The sequence below is a fragment of the Somniosus microcephalus genome, unplaced genomic scaffold (genome assembly GCF_052327205.1).
Source record: "Somniosus microcephalus isolate GS21.2 unplaced genomic scaffold, FLI_Smic_1.0 unresolved_chr1, whole genome shotgun sequence".
NCBI lineage: Eukaryota > Metazoa > Chordata > Chondrichthyes > Squaliformes > Somniosidae > Somniosus > Somniosus microcephalus.
In genome coordinates this window covers 62633942-62639941 of record NW_028225179.1, presented here as the reverse complement: position 1 = coordinate 62639941, position 6000 = coordinate 62633942, and the positions used below count along the sequence as shown (strand labels likewise).

At 51.5% G+C, this 6000-nt stretch overlaps 1 protein-coding gene across 1 annotated transcript in view; it reads left to right on the top strand.

Annotated features, from left to right (window-relative positions):
• The window catches only part of LOC147095432 (integrin alpha-X-like), a 245987-nt gene that overhangs the window by 79278 nt on the left and 160709 nt on the right, over positions 1-6000 (top strand). The window lies entirely within an intron of this gene.

Here is a 6000-nt window from a genome sequence, read left to right as displayed (position 1 = left end):
AAGTGTGTCTAACCAGGCCAGAACTGTGGACAGTGCTCCAAGTGTGGTCTAACCAGACTGTAACTGTGCACAGTGCTCAAAGTGTGGTCTAGACCAGACCTAGAACTGTGCACAGTGCTCCAAGTGTGGTCTAACCAGACCGGACCTGTACACAGTGCTCCAAGTGTGGTCTAACCAGTCCAGAACTGTACACAGTGCTCCAAGTGTGGTCTAACCAGACCGGAACTGTACACAGTGCTCCAAGTTTGGTCTAACCAGACTGGAACTGTGCACAGTGCTCCAAGTGTGGTCTAATCAGAACAGAACTGCGCACAGTGCTCCAAGTGTGGTCTAACCAGACTGTAACTGTACACAGTGCTCCAAGTGTGGTCTAACCAGACCAGAACTGTGCACAGTGCTCCAAGTGTCGTCTAACCAGACTGTAACTGTGCACAGTGCTCCAAGTGTGGTCTAACCAGACTAGAACTGTGCACAGTGCTTCAAGTGTGGTCTTACCAGAACGGAACTGTACACAGTGCTCCAAGTGTGGTCTAACCAGACCAGAACTGTGCACAGTGCTCCAAGTGTGGTCAAACCAGACTGCAACTGTACACAGTGCTCCAAGTGTGGTCTAACCAGACCAGAACTGTGCACAGTGCTCCAAATGTGGTCTAACCACACCGGGACTGTACACAGTGCTCCAGGTGTGGTCTAACCAGACCAGAACTGTCCACAGTGCTCCAAGTGTGGTCTAACCAGACCAGAACTGTGCACAGAGCTCCAAGTGTGGTCTAACCAGACCAGAACTGTGCACAGTGCTCCAAGTGTGGTCTAACCAGACCAGAACTGTGCACAGTGCTCCAAGTGTGGTCTACCCAGACCGGAACTGTACACAGTGCTCCAAGTGTGGTCTAACCAGACCGGAACTGTACACAGTGCTCCAAGTGTGGTCTAACCAGACCAGAACTGTGCACAGTGCTCCAAGTGTGGTCTAACCAGACCAGAACTGTGCACAGTGCTCCAAGTGTGGTCTAACCAGACTGGAACTGTGCACAGTGCTCCAAGTGAGGTCTAACCAGAACAGAACAGCGCACAGTGCTCCAAGTGTGGTCTAACCAGACCAGAACTGTACACAGTGCTCCAAGTGTGGTCTAACCAGACTGGAACTGTGCACAGTGCTCCAAGTGTGGTCTAACCAGAACAGAACAGCGCACAGTGCTCCAAGTGTGGTCTAACCAGACCAGAACTGTGCACAATGCTCCAAGTGTGGTCTAACCAGACCGGAACTGTACACAGTGCTCCAAGTGTGGTCTAACCGGACTGTAACTGTGCACAGTGCTCCAAGTGTGGTCTAACCAGACCAGAACTGTGCACAGTGCTCCAAGTGTGATCTAACCAGACTGTAACTGTGCACAGTGCTCCAAGTGTGGTCTAACCAGAGCAGAACTGTGCACAGTGCTCCAAGTGTGGTCTAACCAGACCAGACCTGTACACAGTGCTCCAAGTGTGGTCTAACCAGAACAGAACAGTACACAGTGCTCCAAGTGTGGTCTAACCAGACCGGACCTGCACACAGTGCCCCAAGGGTGGTCTAACCAGACTGTAACTGTGCACAGTGCTCCAAGTGTGGTCTAACCAGACTGTAACTGTGCACACTGCTCCAAGTGTGGTCTAACCAGACCAGAACTGTGCACAGTGCTCCAAGTGTGGTCTAACCAGACCGGAACTGTACACAGTGCTCCAAGTGTGGTCTAACCAGACCAGAACTGTACACAGTGCTCCAAGTGTGGTCTAACCAGACTGTAACTGTGCACAGTGCTACAAGTGTGGTCTAACCAGACCAGAACTGTGCACAGTGCTCCAAGTGTGGTCTAAGCAGACTGGAACTGTACACAGTGCTCCAAGTGTGTCTAACCAGGCCAGAACTGTGGACAGTGCTCCAAGTGTGGTCTAACCAGACTGTAACTGTGCACAGTGCTCAAAGTGTGGTCTAACCAGACCAGAACTGTGCACAGTGCTCCAAGTGTGGTCTAACCAGACCGGACCTGTACACAGTGCTCCAAGTGTGGTCTAACCAGTCCAGAACTGTACACAGTGCTCCAAGTGTGGTCTAACCAGACCGGAACTGTACACAGTGCTCCAAGTTTGGTCTAACCAGACTGGAACTGTGCACAGTGCTCCAAGTGTGGTCTAATCAGAACAGAACTGCGCACAGTGCTCCAAGTGTGGTCTAACCAGACTGTAACTGTACACAGTGCTCCAAGTGTGGTCTAACCAGACCAGAACTGTGCACAGTGCTCCAAGTGTCGTCTAACCAGACTGTAACTGTGCACAGTGCTCCAAGTGTGGTCTAACCAGACTAGAACTGTGCACAGTGCTTCAAGTGTGGTCTTACCAGAACGGAACTGTACACAGTGCTCCAAGTGTGGTCTAACCAGACCAGAACTGTGCACAGTGCTCCAAGTGTGGTCAAACCAGACTGCAACTGTACACAGTGCTCCAAGTGTGGTCTAACCAGACCAGAACTGTGCACAGTGCTCCAAATGTGGTCTAACCACACCGGGACTGTACACAGTGCTCCAGGTGTGGTCTAACCAGACCAGAACTGTCCACAGTGCTCCAAGTGTGGTCTAACCAGACCAGAACTGTGCACAGAGCTCCAAGTGTGGTCTAACCAGACCAGAACTGTGCACAGTGCTCCAAGTGTGGTCTAACCAGACCAGAACTGTGCACAGTGCTCCAAGTGTGGTCTACCCAGACCGGAACTGTACACAGTGCTCCAAGTGTGGTCTAACCAGACCGGAACTGTACACAGTGCTCCAAGTGTGGTCTAACCAGACCAGAACTGTGCACAGTGCTCCAAGTGTGGTCTAACCAGACCAGAACTGTGCACAGTGCTCCAAGTGTGGTCTAACCAGACTGGAACTGTGCACAGTGCTCCAAGTGAGGTCTAACCAGAACAGAACAGCGCACAGTGCTCCAAGTGTGGTCTAACCAGACCAGAACTGTACACAGTGCTCCAAGTGTGGTCTAACCAGACTGGAACTGTGCACAGTGCTCCAAGTGTGGTCTAACCAGAACAGAACAGCGCACAGTGCTCCAAGTGTGGTCTAACCAGACCAGAACTGTGCACAATGCTCCAAGTGTGGTCTAACCAGACCGGAACTGTACACAGTGCTCCAAGTGTGGTCTAACCGGACTGTAACTGTGCACAGTGCTCCAAGTGTGGTCTAACCAGACCAGAACTGTGCACAGTGCTCCAAGTGTGATCTAACCAGACTGTAACTGTGCACAGTGCTCCAAGTGTGGTCTAACCAGAGCAGAACTGTGCACAGTGCTCCAAGTGTGGTCTAACCAGACCAGACCTGTACACAGTGCTCCAAGTGTGGTCTAACCAGAACAGAACAGTACACAGTGCTCCAAGTGTGGTCTAACCAGACCGGACCTGCACACAGTGCCCCAAGGGTGGTCTAACCAGACTGTAACTGTGCACAGTGCTCCAAGTGTGGTCTAACCAGACTGTAACTGTGCACACTGCTCCAAGTGTGGTCTAACCAGACCAGAACTGTGCACAGTGCTCCAAGTGTGGTCTAACCAGACCGGAACTGTACACAGTGCTCCAAGTGTGGTCTAACCAGACCAGAACTGTACACAGTGCTCCAAGTGTGGTCTAACCTGACCGGAACTGTACACAGTGCCCCAGGTGTGGTCTAACCAGAGTGTAACTGTGCACAGTGCTCCAAGTGTGGTCTAAGCAGACCAGCACTGTGCACAGAGCTCCGAGTGTGGTCTAACCAGACCAGAACTGTGCACAGTGCTCCAAGTGCGGTCTCACCAAATCAGAACTATGCACAGTGCTCCAAGTGTGGTCTAACCAGACCAGAACTGTGCACAGTGCTCCAAGTGTGGTCTAACCAGACTGTAGCTGTGCACAGTGCTCCAAGTGTGGTCTAACCAGACCAAAACTATGCACAGTGCTCCAAGTGTGGTCTAACCAGACAGTAACTGTGCACAGTGCTCCAAGTGTGGTCTAACCAGACCAGAACTGTGCACAGTGCTCCAAGTGTGGTCTAACCAGACTGTAACTGTGCACAGTGCTCCAAGTGTGGTCTAACCAGACCAGAACTGTGCACAGTGCTCCAAGTGTGGTCTAAGCAGACTGGAACTGTACACAGTGCTCCAAGTGTGTCTAACCAGGCCAGAACTGTGCACAGTGCTCCAAGTGTGGTCTAACCAGACTGTAACTGTGCACAGTGCTCCAAGTGTGGTCTAACCAGACCAGAATTGTGCACAGTGCTCCAAGTGTGGTCTAACCAGACCGGACCTGTACACAGTGCTCCAAGTGTGGTCTAACCAGACCGGAACTGTACACAGTGCTCCAAGTGTGGTCTAACCAGACCGGAACTGTACACAGTGCTCCAAGTGTGGTCTAACCAGACCGGAACTGTACACAGTGCTCCAGGTTTGGTCTAACCAGACTGGAACTGTGCACAGTGCTCCAAGTGTGGTCTAACCAGACCAGAACTGTGCACAGTGCTCCAAGTGTCGTCTAACCAGACTGTAACTGTGCACAGTGCTCCAAGTGTGGTCTAACCAGACTAGAACTGTGCACAGTGCTTCAAGTGTGGTCTTATCAGAACGGAACTGTACACAGTGCTCCAAGTGTGGTCTAACCAGACCAGAACTGTGCACAGTGCTCCAAGTTTGGTCTAACCAGACCGGAACTGTACACAGTGCTCCAAGGGTGGTCTAACCAGACCAGAACTGTACACAGTGCTCCAAGTGTGGTCTAACCAGACCGGAACTGTACACAGTGCCCCAAGTATGGTCTAACCAGACTGTAACTGTGCACAGTGCTCCAAGTGTGGTCTAACCAGACTGTAACTGTGCACAGTGCTCCAAGTGTGGTCTAACCAGACCAGAAATGTGCACAGTGCTCCAAGTGTGGTCTAACCAGACCGGAACTGTACACAGTGCCCCAAGTGTGGTGTAACCAGACCGGAACTGTACACAGTGCTCCAAGTGTGGTCTAACCAGACTGTAACTGTACACAGTGCTCCAAGTGTGGTCTAACCAGACCAGAACTGTTCACAGTGCTACAAGTGTGGTCTAACCAGACTGTAACAGTGCACAGTGCTCCAAGTGTGGTCTAACCAGAGCAGAAATGTGCACAGTGCTCCAAGTGTGGTCTAACCAGACCGGAACTGTACACAGTGCTCCAAGTGTGGTCTAACCAGACCAGAACTGTACACAGTGCTCCAAGTGTGGTCTAACCAGACCGGAACTGTACACAGTGCTCCAAGTTTGGTCTAACCAGACTGGAACTGTGCACAGTGCTCCAAGTGTGGTTTAACCAGAACAGAACTGCGCACAGTGCTCCAAGTGTGGTCGAACCAGACTGTAACTGTGCACAGTGCTCCAAGTGTGGTCTAACCAGACCAGAACTGTGCACAGTGCTCCAAGTGTGGTCTAACCAGACCGGGACTGTACACAGTGCTCCAAGTGTGGTCTAACCAGACCGGAACTGTGCACAGTGCTCCAAGTGTGGTCTAACCAGAACAGAACTGCACACAGTGCTCCAAGTGTGGTCTAACCAGACCAGAACTGTGCACAGTGCTCCAAGTGTGGTCTTACCAGACTGTAACTGTGCACAGTGCTGCAAGTGTGGTCTAACCAGACCAGAACTGTACACAGTGCTCCAAGTGTGGTCTAACCAGACCGGAACTGTACACAGTGCACCAAGTGTGGTCTAACCAGACTGTAACTGTGCACAGTGCTCCAATTGTGGTCTAACCAGACTGTCACTGTGCACAGTGCTCCAACTGTGGTCTAACCAGACTGTAAATGTGCACAGTGCTCCAAGTGTGGTCTCACCAAATCAGAACTGTGCACAGTGCTCCAAGTGTGGTCTAACCAGGCAGAACTGTGCACAGTGCTCCAAGTGTGGTCTAACCAGACTGTCACTGTGCACAGTGCCCCAAGTGTGGTCTAACCAGACTGTAAATGTGCACAGTGCTCCAA